Here is a 20960-nt window from a genome sequence, read left to right on the forward strand (position 1 = left end):
ATAACACACAAATGCCCGCAGACATCAGCCTTTGTGGTTACAGTATTTGTTGAGGAAGATGAGGTGGAGGAAGACAGCTTACTACTTGCTGAGAAAGGAATAACCTTTCTGAGAGCATTGCGGTCATTGGATTTGGTGTGGCGGCGCATGGAGGTGGGATAGTAGGAGTACTGTCCAGTACTGTACAAAATTGCACTCAGTGCATTTCACTTTGGTAGCCTTAGCCTTTGGTACACTCCCAACAGTAGCAAAGAACTGGCACACCCATGATTCGATCTTGGTGCTAGAAGTAGGCACTTCCTCTACATCATCTTCTTGGTCTTCTTCATTGTCTTTGAAAGTACTGCACTTTTTTTGTTGTGAAGGGCCTCCAGCTGGTGGTGATGGTGGCTCTTGGGAAGGAGGGATGGCAATAACTGATGCCATTTTTAAGATAAATAGCAGTTTTGATCAAATTCTTCCAAGTATGTACTGTGTACTAGATTGGTAATGGATAATCAGTATGAAAAGGTGTAGGAGGTGTGCAAGTGAAATTCTGAAGTTGAAAGTTCCTACATCAGTAGAAAATGTAGTTCCAAACTGTCCGCGAAGGATGGATCTTATCGTGAAGTGCGAACGGGTTCTCGGACACGTCATAATGCCACGCGCCAGCGTATGGTCATGTGGCACTGTCTGGAAGGTCCGCAATGAAGTCAGATGATCATAGATGTCTACGGATGCAAAACTAGTTGAAATAGTTGCAAAAAGTGTATAGAAGTGTTAAAAACTATTCTAGAAGGTAGAAAATGGCAGAGTTTTAAGGTGACACTTTGTAAATTGGACACAAATATTGTTATATTTGCTAAGTATGATATTAGTAAGTTGTAGGAAAATAGCATGCACTGGTAAAAACCCATGAAATTCACTGAAAAAACATTGTTAAAGGAACGTTATGGTTAAGTTGGACTAATAAAAACCTATGAAATTCAGTAAAATAACATTGTTAAAAGGACGTTATGGTTACAAGTAAAATCGGAAACCCCCTGAAATTTGCCAGTTATGGTAAGCAACCATAAACCGCGCCACCACCTTGCACTGCTAAGACAAACACCCAGGACATCAAAGATGGCATCACAAATATCATTGATGACATCACATGTGCATTTACTTTTCATACAAGTGGTTGTGAATGTAATGTTGGCAAAAAAGTATCAGAGATTATCGGGTAATGTGTAATAAACTACATACTTCATCACGCAATGTAGTGTTCTAAAGAGCATTCCATTGCAGTGTTCTTTCTAGTACAGGAACCTACTCATCCAGAAATGTAGGTATTGGCTGCAGCATACACCACAGAGGTGCTATATTTGTAATTTCCCAAAGTTATATAATAAAACGGTGAATGCTTCTGTATCAGACTTTTCTGTACTGTGAAACATGTACTAAGTAGCTAATAATGCATCACTTACTACATATTTCTACCAATACACAAAAAACATAATTAGACTAGTATGCATACAAATATGTTGCTTATATATGGAGATTAAAGTAAGCAAACAAGAGGCAGTATCATTAGCAACTGTGTATAATCTACATGATTGTATTCACGCACAAAAATGATTGCTGTGTTTCAGGCCTGCTTCTTCACCTATATATGTACATCATATGTACATCATAAGATGCGATTAAATTCTAAGGAAAGTAGTGTAAGAACATGTGAGAATAGCAATATCTATAAATGTAATACCTTTTGAAAGTAAACTTTCCGACTGTCAGTAAATTAACCCACCTGGCCTAGATATGGCAATGAACAAAAAAGAAGGGGCTAGACATGTGTTGTCATCAGTGATGTCATCAATTTTATTTGTGATGTCATCTTTGATGTGTTGGGTGTTAGTCTTAGCAGTGCACGGTGGTGGCGCGAGTTATGGTTGCTTAGCTTACCATAAATGGCAAATTTCCGTTTTTTTTATTTTACTTGTAACCATAACATCCTTTTAACAATGTTTTTTTATTATATATATATATATATATATATATATATATACATATATATATATATATATATATATATATATATTTCTAAAGAGAGCATACATACTATTTCTGTTCCAATTGCTAACGGGGTAATAGCCTGGAATGTTTTTCAAAATATTATTATACATTTTATATTGTCATTTTTTTTAATGATGTTCGAATTTACATGTCTTTAAATATTAAATATGATATATTAAATATTAAACTTTGTGCTGGAATATATTCCAAAATTTTGGATACGCAAAAAGTGCACTGCAATGTGAATGTGAATTTGTGTCAAACGTTAATAGCAGAATCTATACTTTGGCTTATTTTCATAATATATTGTTCAAGTGTCTTTAATTAAGTAGACCACACTGATGGAAGTCCAAACCATTACCTCTGATGCAATGACATACAGTTCCACTAACCAAACAGTGAGCACTACTGACATGCACTGCTCTACAGTGTATTAAATTGCATATATTTTAGAAAGAATATATTTTTCTATCGACTAATGTCATGAAAATATGAATTGAATAACGGATCAAGCTTCCTCATCAACATCTATTCCAGAATCAACAGAAAGCTAACTAACTTCCCTTTTATGTTCTTTTCTTCTATTCTAAACATGTGTACAAATATACTATGGTACATAGGAAAGGGTAGACCCTATTTTTAAGGGGAAGAACCTTCAGGGGTCAGGAAACTTGTAGCATAGGAGAGCATGGAAGGCAATTACCCAATCTCTCAAACTCAAATTCTAAAGGATAGTCTCCCCAACAGAGGGTTTCCTAAAACATCCAGTTTAAATGGATGAGAGGGAAACAAAAATCTTGGAAATAGCTTGCCCAACACATAGAGAAATATATGACTCAAAATATTTAATTTATTACAGACTTGATAAACATAGTTTAAAAGGCAAAGAATGGTTACTTAATGGAGCAAGACATTTTTAGATGTAATAAAAATAACATATCAAAAAAGAGTACATAAAGCATGAGTGGGGTTAGTATGTGTATAAGTGCAGTTTGTATTGCACAATCACATTCTGGGGAATAGCAGAGAAAGATGTTAAACCACAACTCTGGCTGGCATATATATGTCTAAAGCTACTTGTGATAGTCGACATATGTTTCGGCGTGTGCCACAAGATCAGGCAATATCACTATTGTCTGTCTTAGCTAGTATAGCCGTCTTCAGGACATGGAGCAGTATAGTGATGATGTTGTTGTAACAAATACTCTTTATTTTCATGAAAATTAAAATTTTCAAACCCACTCTAGAAAAAACAAACAGATAAATGCTAATCAAAATCACAATTAATTTCAAATGGACAGCAAATCTAAAGCAATGGCCACTGTGGGACCCTAACCTTAATGATTTTTCGAAAATTAGTCGGAGACAAAGGAAGGCTTTGCTTTTGTAACTCACTGAGCCTGATACAAGAGTGTTAATATCTCTAATTACCAGTATTCAAGTTGTTTGGCTGGCATTTGTTTTGGCCTGAAAATTTGACATGATATATTTATCATAAGTGTGTGGCTAATAGCATCGTGAGTAATATCTATTAAACCATGGCATTTGTCACTCACCTCACAAATTTGTAGAGATGGGAAAAGTATCTTTTATTGATACTAAATTACAAGTGCAACTTGTTTTTTCTTAATCCCTCATTTCGATGTTTCTCTGTCAAAAGTAACAGAAGAAAACAACGGGAGAGGTAAACTTATTTGGAGCGTTTGTAATCAGATATATCATTGCGTTGGTGTTAGTTTAAATATAATTAAAGATAGCTTACTGTACGGTGGTGGATGTTTTCCAGCTCATTTAGAAAAGTATTTTTTCTTGAAAAGGAGGTTGGTGAGGTGATGTTGTTCACACAATGCAGGGCCTCACTATGCATGATGTGAAAGGAGAATTGGAAAAATAAGGTAGAAAACACAAAGACCACAGAGTTGTTTATATGTTGTTAGCACTCAGATCACAATTTGGTAAATAAGGTAGATGAAGGAGCATGGAAACGCTTCTGATTTACCTTAGTCCGTGCTAGCATAGAGGAAAAACGTTTTCTCATTATTCGGCAGATGCTCAATTCGACTCTTGAACGCTGTATGGGAAACGCAGAAGTAAATCGTTCACATGATCACGTGATCCGAACGAAAGAGCTCGGATGTTTGTATCGAAACTGAAAAAGTACTTAATATCTACAAAAATGCCATCTTGAGCGTGTCAAGGCTTCTAGGTGTATCAAATGTATAAATTGTAGGTAAAGGTCTGGCCATCTATGTCAGTGTACTGTATGTTATGAAGGATGTGTACCAGCACAAAGATGTTGCATACCAGTTCATATTTGGACAGAGCAAGGAGATGTCAATTATGTAATGAGCCACATAAGTTTTGGCTAAATTTCTCATGATATTCTTTTAGAAATAAGCCCGGTAAGCGCCTGTGATGTCAAAGTTGGGCAGAAGGTACATATCAGCCCCTGAGGGCAAAGAAGGCCACATGATAAAGTCTTTTAAAAAATTGTTATTTTAACAAAACTCGAACATAGTGTTATTCAAGACAAGATTTTCATAGGCCCTTAGGAATAGCCATATTGGTGATCGGACCCTATGTCAGAAGTATCTCCATTTTGATATGTATAACAGGTTGTTGGTTATTACAAGAACAGACCCCATTCGATTGCAGGATTTAGTCCTTGTTTAACTTTATTTAAGTTGTAAATCCATTTTTGTTCACATTTTTGTAGGAGGAGGTCCCTATCTCATCCTCTTGGTGGTTGTGGTATAATCTGGATGACAAACCAAAACAGATCGGAAGGTGCGTGTTGTTTTTTAATAAAGTAGGCAACAAGGGGTTTGTTGTCCACTTTATTTTTTATACAAGATCTGTGTTCGCAGATTCTTTGTTTAACAGGGCGTTTCGTCTTGTCTGTATATAGCAATTTACAAGGGCATTAGAATATGAGTTTGAGAGATTGGGTAATTGCCTTCAATGTTCTCCTATGCTACAAATATACTTTGGTCAAGTTCATATTTTACCTCATTAATCAATATCATTGACTTGTTGTCTTTTTGCCAATATTTGGAATTTAGTATCTTTCAACAGTTTTGATTTTATTTTTATGTAATTTTATATTGCTATACGTCTCTTCAAACATTACAATTGTAAATAACCAAATTTTATATACAGGAGGATGCCAGTACCTTGGCAACATACTCCTCTTCATTTGGAACCGGTCAGGCGGAGGAGGTATGACACGTGATACTTCAACATTATTGAAATATATTCATTTAAATTTGAACTATTTTATTCCAAATAATACAATGTATGAGAATGTAATCAAAGCTCTCTTGGATTGGTGAATTAATTGTATGTTCTACATGTTGTTAACAATGAAAAACAATTTGGGAAAATATGAATGTTTGCAATCGTCGTTTTAGTGTCAGGCGCTTTCCAAATTGCAACATTGACAGTAATCCATACATAAAAGTATGATTGTAGATCAATGTAATGGATTTTGTTGTTCTCTAAATACACTGTTTATGTTTTTATATACTGTGGAACTTAAGAGCAAGAAATTAAAATTAAGGAGTGCGGCAAGTGTGTTGTCCATGTTGAAACTTTGGAGGAGCTGCAGCAACTGAGTCTTTTTTCCCTGCCTATTGGTGTGGAGGAGGAGTGAAGACTCTAAATACTGTTTTCTAACCCGGAGCATCGCGGAGTGCGCCGAGTGTGTTGTCCGTGTTTCTCGGGGTGCGCTGGTGTGCGCTGTGCCCCCCTACTCCAAGACCATCCCCTTTAACACTGGAGGTAAGCTAGAAACAATATATTACCTCACATCACAACCAGCACGGCACTGTGTGTTTTTCTGTACACTTGACTTTGAGAAGTGTCAGTCATTGGCCTATTGCTAATATAATTACGAACTATAACTTCAATCGACCTTACGGTGGGTAGCTGCAACTGCGGGACAAAGCCCTTTGAGCAGTCTACCGTATTAACATTTGAGGTTGCTGTGCCTGTGGGGCTTGGCCCTTGAGCAGCAGACTGCATTTACTTTGCTAAATACATCTTTCAGGCAGCTGTGACTGCAGGGCTTAGCCCTTGGAACAGAATCTATGAAAGCAATTGATGCCAAACTTATGTGGATGAAGTAAAAGTGGGAACAATTTTAGCATAAGTGCCTATCCTCCAGCCTCTCCACAAAGGATCTGTAGCAGGGTAAAATACAGTGAGAAACATTAAATATGCAACGCAGAGGATATTTTGTGAGATCAAAAATGAAGAAGAATCTCAATATCCAGCACGTCCTTAACATTAAAATCAACGCCAATCAGGACACCCGCAGTTACTACCTTGAAAAGAAAAATACAAAATCAATCTTTGGACTTTTGCGGAAAAAAAAATTGCAAAGGCGATATCAGAGAATTCTGCAAAATTAAGACAGGCAATGATGCATTGGCGACCAAAAACATGGGAAACATTGCAGAAGATTTGATCGTCATTGAAAAAACGACATCAAGGAACACCTCAATAACAGACACGCAAATACTTTAAGTAGAAGGTCAACCAAAACTGAGTGTTGCTAGTGAGCCAGCCATTCAAACTGAAGACTTAGTGATCACTCAATTACATTCTTGGATTTAAGCACATCTAAAGTGCAACCTAATGCAGAAGGATCAAATCCATCAGATGCGGGAAGTCTGAAAAAGGCACAATCTCGAGACAAAGTTGAGGAGTTAACAATACCTAACGTGCAACCTAGTGTACAAGGATTAAACAAAACAGCTCCAGAAGGCCTGGAAAAAGCAAACTCAAAAGATGAAGTAGAAGTCTTACCAGTGTGACCTATTACCATTGATTTACAACCTTGTAACGATGGTTCAAGTATCAACCTGGAAAACGTTTCGTTTATTGCATCTTCATCAATGATAGCATCGAAGGACAATAGTCTATACCAATCACCAAGCCTTTTTGACACTTCTGCACACACGGTACACTTGTCACTGGCGGGTCTAGCAACAGAGGGCCAAGCATCACGCAGACAAAGTGAAATACCAGAAGAGAATATCAATGTAAATGACAAATCTCAATCCCAATATAAACTCTTGGAAATTACCCTGAATTCGATGCATATGTCAGTGATCACGTTAACAAAATTGTTTGAGACCTTAGATCACAGACTAGCAACACAAGCTAAACAACTTGACCAGCTTGTATCTTGGATGAGTCAACTTACATCAACAAAAAATACCTTAGACTACAACAATGGAAAGGCGCCATCGAAAGGACATATGAAGGAAAGAGAATTTGCAAATGTTCCAGAGATAAGTCAAGTAATTGCTGAAAACATACATGCTAGTCCAAACAAATCACGTAATAATAGTTAAAATAAGATGTTCACAGATCAAGTGAATGCTCTGGGCGTAATCCACATTTCTCAACATGACATGGGTGCAAATGCGGACTTGAGTGCCCTTGCCAGGAAAGATAAGGAACGGGTGTTGCCTAAGGAGGCAGAGAGTGCATTAGCAGAAACTCCAGTGATATATGACCTATTTCAAAATCAAAACATCAAGACTCAAGGCATAAAAGGTGCTGAAGCAAACAGGAAAAAGCCTAAAAATCAAGAGACAACATCAGTACGATCCAGAGCTAATATCAAACATCTAATGACACGCCTGATGCCAAAATTGAAGGATGTTAACAAAAACAGCCTGACACAAAAAAAGTAAAGCAAAATTAAAAAAAAAACTTCTGGATTACAAAGGCAGGCTAACCAAAGCTCTGTCGATGATTATCCACCTTTAAACCAACTGATTGCAACGATTGAAGTAACAGAGGTAACGAATAGTAATCCAACTTCAACCGATCAGATAGCAACATGCCAGGACGTTGATCAACACGAGACTCGGCAGGATGAAGTTACACATGCAAATGGTTCCAAAGGAGAGGCAGAGATGGTGATAAACAATAAAGAACCACCAAATAAGCTGTCTGACAAATTCAATGGCCATTCGTCTATACCGAGTAATAACAAGAATGAGAAGCATACTCCTAAACAAAATGATAAAGAATTTTCATTTTTGGCAGATATCAGAGCCGAAATAGAAAAATCGATAAAGAAGTATCTTGAATTACAAGAATCCACCAGAAAGCCACCCCAGAGCCTTCCTCAGATGAGAAACATCAGTTAAGAAACAGCATCAATTACAGAAATAATGACAAACAAAGCAAAATGTCTAACGCAAAATCCTCAATATCTCGACTCTAATAATAGTCTGGCAGCATTGTATGAACAAGAGGTATCGAAACTACAACAAAATAAATTACCCTCACAAAAAGATCATCATCAGAAAATTCAATCGAGTCTAATGACGGTGGAAAACCAGAGAAAGCATGTGACGTGGGACCATATGGATCCGGCAAGAGATGCAAAGGTCCACTTTCAAGACAAAGATAAGGAGTGTGAAATGGTCACACCGATACAACAAACAAAGCCTGGAATAATGAAAGACCAAATCGCGAAGGCAATTGAGAACTATTTTAAAGTTAATACGCAACAACCAAGTCAACCTATACAAAATAGAGCTAACGTCTTAAACACTTCACAAGAGAATGATAAAAGGTAGAAAACGAACGGCATAGGACGATCGAAAGACAATGTAACCCACAACATCCTAAAAAGAAAGTGGAGTATGTACCACAGGTTAATACTAAAATGTCAACCAGCTCCCTTTCCAGATTATGTACTGAATCGTACAAGCATATTGGCTATTTGTGATGAAGTAGATACTCTACAAGATATATCCACTACTGACATTGACCAGGTCGAGTTCTTCAAAGAAAACGATCATTCTATTGTAAGCCTTTGGATTCAATCGAATCTGACAAGAAATGCTCTATGGCAAGCCAGAATGAAGATCTTTTCACTAGGATTCGTGTTAGCTAGAGATCCGTTGTGTATGGATGCTGAAGGAAATATCAGGATGGAACAAAAAGACAAATATCTTGATAATCAAGAATCGTAACACAAAGCTTGCACGGATGTCAATCTGGACAGAATAATGTCATCTCTGCCCTACAATCAAGAAAAAGGGTGGACTCAGAAGTCATAATTAGTCAGTGAGCGAGAGAGGCAATCTATCCCCCTGATTAGCTGGAATACCTGTGGATACTCACATTTGCTAGGTCCGAGTGCAGAGGTTTTAGGTCCCCATTACATTATAATTCTGCAAGAATCATGGTTATCGAAACGTCTAACTTGGGAAGACCATACCATCATTCTAAATCCAGTGAAAACCACAAATCGGGGCAGACCATCATCTGGCCTGATGATCTTGATCAAAAAACATAGTAGATGGTGACTCTCTCCCTGGCTGAATCCAAATCCCTTCTTACAATTGGTTAGGTTGGAACACCCTGGAGGAACATTGTGTACAGAAATCCAAATGGAATATCAGATGATGTGTTTTTTCTTTTTTTTGAGCAGCTATTAAATACTATTGAGAATACCAAGGAAGTCACGACTGTGATTGTAGCAGGGGACTTGAATCTGCAATTACTTCCAGCACATAATAAAACATTTTTAAGCTGGTTTAGATGGAGGCAAATGGTAAAGGACCACAATCTGCTGATGTGCAATGGTTCTTTATTGGGAGACATTACTCCCAACCCTTCTTGGCAAAGAGGGGCTGCTTCTTCAACAATTGACTATGTGTATCTTGATCCCACCACATTTTACAGAGCCATAAGTTTACACATTTCACCGCAGACATACAGCGATCATAACATCCTGAATCTAAAATGGCCGTTGGTAGATCCTGTGGTGCAGGAGAAGAATCAAAACTTTTCTCATCTATTAACAGTCAACAATGCAAGATCAAGGTTAAAATGGAATATGCAAACATTGTCGGATTTCCACAACAAATTGACAGCTACTGTACAAGATGGTCAACAAACATCAAGTGATTATTCTTCCTTTCTCCATCTCTATCGTGTAACCTATCGGGAGCGAAATCGAGACTTCTCCAAACCCTGTCATGAATTTGACACATTGGTACAAGCAAAAAAAACTCTACTTAGAGAAAATAGAAGATTGATCCTAAAGGCAAATGGCGTTGATAAAGTCCAGAGATTAAAATCACCAAACTGTCAATACAAAAACTGGCTTAGAGCGCATCGCATGTATATGCTGCAAAAGGATGGAGAAGCCATGCTAAGAAGCAGTCTCAATAAAAATATGGGACAGCTATGGGCCCTAATTAACAACAGTATTCATGCTACTCAAGGAGAGGCACAACTAAATGGGGTTAATGAAATGGATTGGGTCTCATACTTTGGCAAAATGTATCATAAAGAAGAGTCCCAACTGAGTCCAAAGTCCAGAGAAAGTCCAGATTATAAAGGCCTTAACATCGAAGAAGAGGATGTGCTAGCTCACATACTTAACCTCTCCAATACTCGTGCACCTGGTCTCGATGGCATGAGCAATTTTGTTCTCAAACAACATCCTGAACAATGGGCAAAGATTCTCACCATAATCTTCAAGCAGGTTCGACTTACAACACAATTCCTGCGACATGGCAGTCAGCGATAGTCATCCCAATATTCAAAAAAGGGGATAGAAAGCTACCCAAGAATTACAGCCCCATCTCACTGCTTGACGTATCAGGTAAATTGTTTTCAAGATTCATTTTAAGGGACTTCACCCAATGGACAATAAATGCTGCTGTCAGAGATCCGCTTCAAACTGGTTTTGTCGCAGGGATGGGAACATGTGTTAACCTGCTGACTTTAACAGCAGTTATCGAACATCACAAAACAGTCAAACAGCCGTTATACATGTCCTTTATAGATCTACGGGCTGCATTTGACTCACATATCACGGGAGCTATTAATAAAAAAACTGTTGCGACAAGGATGTCCGGAATACATCATACACCTTATTAAGGACCTGCATATGGATAACACCATAAAGATCAGACTAACAAGTGAAGGCAAATTGACCGAGGCAATTAAGACATTCAGAGGTCTATGTCAGGGATGCACGCTTCCGTCGGCGTTATTCAACTATTTCATCTCCGACATAGGCGAGGCGTTTAAGAACATCTGTATAGATCTGCCGAAACTGCTTAACAAATTCATTCCATTCCTAAAGTACGCAGACGATTTGGTCATTATGTCAAAAACCCCAATAGGTCTTCAAAAAGCTTTGAACGATGTAGTAAGTTATACTAATACCAAATTTCTAAATATCAATCTCGAAAAAACGAAAATCATGATGTTCAATGTTTCACAGAAGATCCAAAAAAAATCGTACACTTGCAATCTGATGGGTCAGAATATTCAAGTAGTTAAATATGACATATATCTAGGAGCTCAAATTTTGACGACAAATCAAAACCTCACCTTTTTACAACATTTTAAGGATAGGGTATCAACTTTCACTCATCAAACAAAGAGTATGCAGAGAAAATACGGGAAATTCACCTTAACCCCGACATTATTATTTTATCATCAAAAAGTTGTACCTGTTTCGCTGTACTCCGGAGAAACAAGGACTATAATAAATGAAACCATCTGGAACAATTTGGAAGGGAAATACTGGCAGGAGTTCTTCACTTACCTTCATCAACCCCTTTACCTGTTTTTCGACGGGAGCTTGGATCAATCTCTCTCAACATGAGATATATATGGCTCATAGTAGCAATGTTTAGAAAATGCCTACTAGCCTGGAACTCGGTTACAATTTTGGGACCCTTGGCCGTATATATCTTCACATCTAGAGACAAATTTATTTGCAAATGGCGCAATCAAGTCATAGGGACCCTGGCGATGGCAGATGTTAACCTGATAACATTGTTTCAAAATCCAACACAAGCAAAAACAAGGTTATTCGCAATGGATTGTGAAAACACAAGGCTGAAATGCTCTGGTTATTGTGATTTTGACCCAGCTATAATCACAATAAAAAATCATTCTCATCCAGAGCAGTATTTAATTTGGTCCCCTTCTGTGCAGCACCGGAATGACATGTTGCTTCTCAGACTAAATCTATGGCCTACAAGACAAGTACTGGCACGGCGAAAATGTATTAACAACGATCAAATGAACTGTCGCTTCTGCAATCAGCCAGAGAATGTGGAAACTTTAAAACACCTACTGACTGAGGGGCCGATTCATGGAACAAATGTGAGCCAAATAAAGTGGCGCAAGTTTGCGAATGCAGGCGCAAGCATGAAAAAGGAAGTGCACGCGCACGTGTGCGATTCATGGAAGTCCCTGCACGTGTTTTTCTCGGGATGTGCGGCAAACCCGTGCATGACGCACACGGGCGCACACGTCATTGCAACATCCCGAATGCCGTGGCCGACGCGCACAGGGAAAGCACACAACGTCTGCGCAGATACCAAAAAGGGGGTGCGACACGGGGCGTAACGTATGGAATGGGGAAAAACGTGTGAAGAAGAAGGCGTAACTGGGGAAGTACTGCAGGGAAATACACGGAACGCCCACACGGATGCGAACAACTCGTATTCATGGATTTGAATAGGGAAACAAGCACACGCTAAAAGACGTGCACAGGCGTCAACACGTCCTCCACAGGAAGGCAGGCGTAAGTGTCCCCGCGCACAGTATAAAAGCGCACACAAACAACAAACACATACATACCGCTACGATGAATGCCCCATTTGTCACAGCACTGATCGTGGGACACCGCAGGAGGAGGAGAATAGCCAGGGCCCGCATTTTTTCCCCCTGGACAAGCCTTTTTAGGATACCTGACGACCAGGTCTATGGCAGGTATAGGTTTCCACCTCGTATCATCCTAGACCTGGTCATGGAGTGGGAAGATGACATTACATTACCCACCCTCTGCTCCCAAGCATTGAGCCCCTTGGAGAAGGTGCTCAATATCCTGCATTTTTTGTCCACTTTGTCATTTCAGTGGACTACTGCCATAGTGGGGGGGGGTCTCACAAGCCACGCAGTCACGCTGCCTACACCAGGTGTTGGCAATCATGACTGCGCGCCCCTCAGTCCGCAGGCACATATACATGCCCAGAACACCTGCAGAAAGGCAGGCCATCGTCCAGGACTTTTACAGGGTGGCACACTTCCCCAAAGTGCTTGGTGCCATAGATTGCACCCATGTGGCCCTACGTCCACCTAGGGCCACTGAGCACATCTACCGAAACCGCAAGCACTGGCATTCCATCAACGTGCAGGTGGTATGCGATGGCAAGGAAATCATCACCTCTGTCTATGCAAACTGCCCTGGCTCCACCCATGACAGTTTCATATACAAAATGTTCGCCCTGAGCTGGGCCCTGGGAGCTGGGCAGCATGGTGACACATGGCTCCTAGGTGAGTACAAATGACCGTGCACATGCATGCATGTCACACACAGACAAATACACAAACCCCAATAATCACAACCATTATCACCTCTCCATGGGACAGTGCCTACCCTCTGAGCAACCACATGATGACGCCAATCCGGAACCCCACTACACCACACCAGGTAAGATACAACGCTGCCCATATTGCAACCAGGGCCATAGTGGAGCCCACATTCAGAGTGCTCAAGTCATGCTTCCGCTCCCTTGACCGCTCTGGTGGCCAGCTACTCTATGCACCCCCAGTAGTGTGCAGGATCATTGCGGCAGCATGTGTCCTGCACAATGTTGCAATATGGCAGGGTATACCGGTGGACATGGTGGTGCCCCCACATCCCCAACCACAGGCACAGGCGCTGCACATGGGAGGGGGTAGGGCAAGTGGCGAGGCAGCCCGGAACCAGCTTGTGGCCACATTTTTCACCTAAACTCCCACCCCTGCGGAGTGCACACAGGCCTGGCACATACCAGGTGACAATCGATGATGACAAACAGTCAACTGTCACAACCTTACTACCCAGAGAATGTTGCCATGGAAGTGCCACTTTGTGTGCATCCCTAGCTACTCAATCCTAACCAATCCTGTGTGACCAAAAGGTACACATGCAAGGTGTGTATCACACAGACTTGCAAAACAGGCCATGACAATCACTGGTATGTCACACAAACCCACCAAAACCACAACATGGCATGGCAAGCAATAGCAAAACACCAACACAATAACAATAATGTACACATTGACATGTGAAAAATACAAAGTGGCGTCAGACAATGAAGCCTGCCATGGAATCAGATGAAATGACTGACCAACAACCCCCACACAAAACAAGTCATACCCAAATGCATAACAACAGTTGTAGCTTGAACATAACAATGAATGCCTGTTCACATGCGCATTGTGCACGGCAAAATAAACACTGCATAATACGTGTTCTGTGTCCATCTCCTGCAACACACTGCTCAGCACACAGCATAGTGACCAATCATTGTGTGTGATGCACACCCTAAGCATCACATGAAATTGACAAACTGAATAAAAAAACAAATCACGCATGTACAGGATCCACAAATGGTCATAGTTCATGTGCTGCAGGGACAAAGTGGTCCCCAGAAGGCTAACTGTGTGCACATGTGGACATGGAAGGGTGGTTGTACATGTTGTGGATCATAGTGCGAGTGTGTGTGTCAGTAGGGACATGCACTTAATACATGCATGTGCAATCAAGTGACCATCTCTGTCCTCATCACATGTGAACATTGCCCATGTGTACACCCCAGCATGTCAAACCTCAAGTATACCCTCACACCTGAAAGGTAAACACAACACATGAACAGCCATTGATCAGCAGAATACATCATGTACATAGGACACCACAAATACAATGTCAGGGTGCCCATCACACTGTGGGGCAAGGCAACTGTCCAACAACAACTCCCTCACATATGGCCATGACCCACTGAACAACTGTGCATGGGGTATGTAGCCTTCATCCTCAAAGTTCACCTGGCCACAGGATCACCCTTCCCCTTTGTCTCCATCTTCCACCTTGCGTGTAAAATGTTTCCAGCACCCTTAGAGGCCACCTTGACTTGCAAAAACACCAAAAACACAGAAGCCAAGCAAAAAGCCTGCAGGCATCAAAACAAACCAGAAGAGCCTCCAGTAGATGACTTGAAGTAGCAGTACGTCACAAAGCCCAAGAACTAGCACAATGATGGAACAACCAAGGTAGCACAGTAAATCAATGTCACAACAGGATGTGTACCATGTGTGGTACATAATATCGAATGATGCACCACAAACTGATGTGTACTGTCATAGCTCCCGTGTACTGGCGCAGGAGTGGCACGAACCAACCACCCCCCACCGTGGTCTGGGTGCCTGCAAGGTCAAACTCACACAGCCCTCTGAGACCCTGGTGGGGAAAGAAGGTCAGGGATATGCAGTCGGGACAGGCATTGGTATACTGGATAACCGGAATGAGGGGCAGGAGAGGGGAGTAGGATTGACAAGGGAAAGTAGACAATGTACAAAAACATAATAATCACATTAACACATACACAATCAGACCAAACGTGTACATCATGCACATAGTACTAAAAAACTCAAATTGAAGTCAAAGAGAAACTTATCTCTGGGGTGAGTGCTGGCCACCTGCCTGCACACTCTCAGGTCCAGTAACAGGTCCAGTAACATGAGCAGTTCCAAGCTGCAAAGCGAGCTAGAGTCACTAATCTGTGCGTGCCCATAACACACACACACCACCATGCATGACCCAAAGTAACAAGATACTCTACAAACTATCTGGTGTGTTGCTTCGTACCCATATGTAAGATTCCCCCGTGATGGTTCATACACAGTCAATGCAGTAAGTAATGCGCTGGTGAGTGCGTGGCAAATGTAAGACCAATGTGTCAAGATTCACACAACATCCAATGTTCCCTGGGTAAGCATCCAGACGCATTTAGCAAGGTACGACTTCAGTACAAGTCGTGTTCCAGCATAACCTAAATAAAGTAGGTAGTGCATGTGGCAATTCAAACCTGTAAATGAAATGCACCTCACACGAGTCTGTCCCTCGCTGTCTGTCCTTTTGAGCTGCTTCTTTCCCTGTCTTGGAACGCTACATGGCTAATACAACTGCCTCAATGGACCATGTTGGACCACAGGATATGTGCCACTGCCCCTGCATGTGCCCCTGACAACTTTCCCATCAACTACCCATTACTCCATCTTAGCTGTACTGTGCGCTTCAGCACCAATATCTGTCCAAGCTCACCGTCAGTGGTGCTACTTAGCATGCATGTGCAACTGTCCTGGTGGACGGTTGGCTGCGGTGTGGCCCCCTTGTGCTGCTCACCTTGACAGGAGTTCCTTGAAACACGTCAGCTTCTGTATGATGTATGAGCGCAATCCCTGTGGCTCTGCCTGCGCACACATGTGCATGTCTGCACCGCCGAATGTGGCCAGCTTCCAGACATCCAATGGGCCATGTCTGCTGGGAAAGGTGGTCTGGAGTCTCATCCCCCTGCAGAAAGGGCAGAAAACACATGATTAATGCATGAAATTTCCCTATGTGTGTTTCCTCAGGCATGTCATGAGTGGACCATGTCAGAGACGTACATCTGAAATCACTCCATCAGTGCAAATTTCCCAGCCAAAGTGTGCCAGCCACTGTCTACAGCATGAATTGCATGAAGCACATGTACAGCAAAGATAAGAAACACACTACACAATGTATATAAATTAATGCACACATCAATCATGAAACCACCCATCTAGCATAGGAAGAACTGTGGTAAAATCACCCCTATCATCCCCACTAGGGGTGTCAACACAAGTAGTACAGTAGCAGACATGCTACAGATATGACAGTCCAAACCCCTTGTGTAATAGGCTGTTACACCGAACCATCCTTGCGAGCCCATGGATAAGGGACCAGGAGTGGCATATGTGAGTCAGGACCCCATGCTGCAAACACATACATGAGACAAGCTTGAAGGGACCAGCTGGAACAGACAGTGGATGCTTTCAAAAGCCACAAAGCACCACACCGTCGCATGAGAGCACAACAGACAAGCAATTTTAAACTACATCCACTAATTACACTAACTATCAAAAAACCTGCATTACCTAATTAAACTAACTATCAAATAGAAATTAACTAACTGAACTAAAAGAAAAATCAAAAATGGCCACATACGACCCGGGGGGGAGGAGGCACCCAGGAGGGGGAAGGTACAGAGTACTGCTCAACATCCACATGTGATGATGTTGAGGAAAAAAAAAAACCTCCATGGGCTCAACGCCTGCACAGCCCGACCTATGTGAGAGATACCTCGTCGTTCGAGTCTGGCTCTTCCTGGAAAGGAAGACCTGTCACATGGGCCTGACCACACCTACCCGCAGCGTGCCCCTCTTCGGCAGCAAGTGTGGAGGATGGGTGTGCCTGGTTCTGTGCGGCGATGACATGTAGGTCTGCATGCAGAACCTCACGTGATACGCGTGCTTCCTCTTGCAAGGTAACACGTGTAACACAGAGTTCCTCCTGCAAGGCCTGGCTGGACAACTGATGCACCTCCCGACAAGCATGTAGCTCAGCTGAGATGGTACGCTCAAGCTGCACAAACCTCTCCTCTGACCGCTCCCTCTGTGACATCAGAAGGACACCCAGAGTGGATCTGAGGGAAGCATACTCCTCCCTCAGGCCCCCATGTGTGCCTCTGCGTGAGCAGCAATTGCTTCACGCAGAGACAACATTTCAGCCTGGCGTGCCCTGTCTGAGGCCGCCATGCCCAGCCTGAGTGAGCGGGCCATGGACCGTACCACATGCTGCTGGAGAAGCACCTGCCTAGCAGGGGGGAGCACAGATTGGGCCACACGCTCCATGCTCACAGCGATGTTCTCCATTGCTGCCCCCTGGCATTCAGAATTGGAAGTCATGTCTTGCTCCCACTCAGTATACATCGGTTGCGCGCGGCGACCGCGTTGCTGGGCTTGACACCTGCGGGACCCAAGGACCGGGTGTTCTCGTTGTGTTGGCACCTCCCGCGGCTGCACGACTACATGCCCCCGTCGACGTGATGGCCCAGGCACATCAGTGACTGGTGTGGAGGGTGACCCTGCATCCTGATCCACCACAGGCAGAGGTTCAAGATTGTCTGACCCCTCAGTGCAGGTGTCACAGACAGAGGAGTGCCCACATCAGAATCACTCACCCCTGACATATGGACCTGATGCACATCCAACTCGACATGGATGTCAGAGTGGTCATCAGGGCTGGACTCATTGCCAGCCAAAGACAAGATGGACTGTAGTACATGTGGGTTTTCGTGGCCTACCACCCCACGACCCCCACTTGTGGCGGGTTGTTGTAGTGATAACATCCCTGTGCCTGGCTTGACAACAGCATCCTCTGGCTCCATTGCATCATCATCTGAAAAGTAGAGAGAAAAAAGGTCACTGCACATGTTAGAAGCACACAACACACACACGCAAAAGAGAACCTGCCATGCATGCTGGGTCAACTTGACATTGCTTCTGTGATTAGGCATGTAGAAGGGTGTTATATCGCTCTGAAGTGGGTCGACGCAGTGCAGCACATTTGTACGTTACTCACTATCCACATGTACAAGTACTTCATTATGTGTATAAGAAAATGTGAAGGCAGCGCAAGGTCAACTTCAGCTATCACGTGCAATGTGCATGCAATGGGTAGCATGGCTACAAGCAAACCACCCCTCCCCCCAAGTGAAAATGCATGGATGCCTTGAATGGCATCAAAAGGATGACCAAAGACCTGTGTATTGACAGACAGTGTTGACTAACATCAATTGCATCATGGCACAGTAAGCAGGACACATGATGAATCCTCAGGAGTACACCCACATGTGAAGAAGACACTACACCAGTTGACAGAGTCATTGGCCATGAAACAGGCTGAGGCCTGTGACCCACACAGACTGTCACACCCTAAACATGTGTGCGATGCAGGACTGAGCCACAGTGGCCATGGGAAGGCTGATGAAATGCCATGCAATGTAGGTCACCCCGGACACGTACTACAATGATCATCCGGTCAAGGCACATAGGGGCATGCATGGAATCCACATGGAGCATGAATGGGCACTCATGTCCCTGCGGGGCATCTGACCTCTGCACAGTCCAAGTGAGACACCCTGCTTCAAGGATGTACCCCACAGCATATGTCTTGCAGATTGGCTGGTGGAAGTTAGCATGTACACAGGACGCATGAACAGGCAAGTACTCAATGGCAAAATTGAAGCAGACCAGTGCAAAAGTGAAATTGGGGTGCAGAGGGGGGTGGAGGGGCAAGGGAGCATGCCTACGTGGAGTACCTGCATGCAGACAGAGGACACATGCACGTCAGTCATGCTATGACATAGTCTTAAGGCTGAGAGCAAGGTCACCCCATGTGAAAAAATAAAAATTGATGTGAGGCTGGGAAGCCCAAAAGAAACACACCAACACAGGTTACAAAGGACATACAAGTGCTTTATTAAAAAGCACAACAGTTATCAAAGTCAATTGACAAACGGATAGCTATTCGGCTCTCAGAGTAACGTAACGAACTTCAACGAGGGTTCGATGCATTAGTAGAGAGACCGTACATTCAGAATACTTGGGCTTTTATATCCTTTATCCAGCCTTTGCCAACCCCCTCGCGGGTTAACCATTCTTGGGATCAGGCCTAGGTTCCTTGCCAGGTCAATCCTATAATGTATGCATTTTGATCAGTTCCGCTGATACAGTTGTTCATTTACACATAGGTCAGTGATAGGACAAGGTCTCAGTTCGCGACCCCGACAAGTGACCTGCAGGCATATTAATTATTCGTGTGGGTGGAGGTCACAACGGCCAGAATCTCACTCAGAATGTTATTCAGCCTCAATTTTGATGTTCAGGGTGACATCCACACTACAAGAGAACATAAAATGGCGGCTAAATCCAAGATGGCGACTTACATTACTTTTCGTTAAGGTCAAGACCTTGCCGTGGGGTCTATTTACATGATATTTTAGACAACTTGGCGTAGGCCAATACACATTCAATTACTGCGATAGGAGGCATAATATTATTTCAATTCCAACAGACCCTCCTTTTGGCCTATGCCAAGTGCTAATATCATTTCTAATACTTTTGCAAATAACTCCATGTATTGTCATCCATACATCCCGAATCATTGTCTGTAATATCTATAGCCATTAGGTCGTTCATCAGAACCTCTTGTAACACAAACTCTTTGGATGCTGTATCTGGGGCATATATTCTGTGCCCTATTGTGCTCACTGCTTGGGCACAACATCCCCCTAGCATTCCACATATACTCGGAAGACATTGAAAACAGCAACAAAGGAATAGCAGGATCCCCAAAATAACCAGAATAACAGAAAGCACCTTCCAACCCCAAGATCGTAAAGAATCCCAGAACCAGGTGCTAAGATTCCAATCTCCTACAGGGATATGTACTTCAGAACTAAGAATATGCAAGTTCTGTATTGCTTTAAAAATTGTCGGCGAGGAATCTGGTAAGAAAACAAAGCAAGCGGACCCCACCAATTTGCATACTCCACCTCGTTCTGCCAAAATGGCATCTAATGCCATCCGATTTTGGAGTGCTACCAATCTTATTGCTTTTTGTTCTAGTGTCATATTGTAGAGTATGTCCGTGGTCCAGTTGATCGTTCTCTCCAGTACCCTTGCTAATCCCCTAATGTTCTCAGAGTTTGTTATTTGTCCCCAAAAGGGCACAACTGATTTTGCTATATCTCCCAATACTTGCCCAGGGGTATCTCTGTTCTTGTCCCGCCGTGGGTGAGCCTTAGAAACCTCCAATGTACTAGCTACAAATACCCCGGGTAACAGGATTCCTAAATAACAGGTTCCCTGCCAATCCTTGGGCAACCAGGGGAATGCTAAACTACCACAAACAAAATAAACAGGCCCCCCTACATACAGAGGCCTGTTTTCTCCAGTCAAATTTACAGTGTTCATACAACCTTCAAAATCTCCATTGGCCGAGTGCCATTTCT

Source organism: Ambystoma mexicanum, chromosome 12, assembly GCF_040938575.1.
Source record: "Ambystoma mexicanum isolate Mex_15411 chromosome 12, UKY_AmexF1_1, whole genome shotgun sequence".
Taxonomy (NCBI): domain Eukaryota; kingdom Metazoa; phylum Chordata; class Amphibia; order Caudata; family Ambystomatidae; genus Ambystoma; species Ambystoma mexicanum.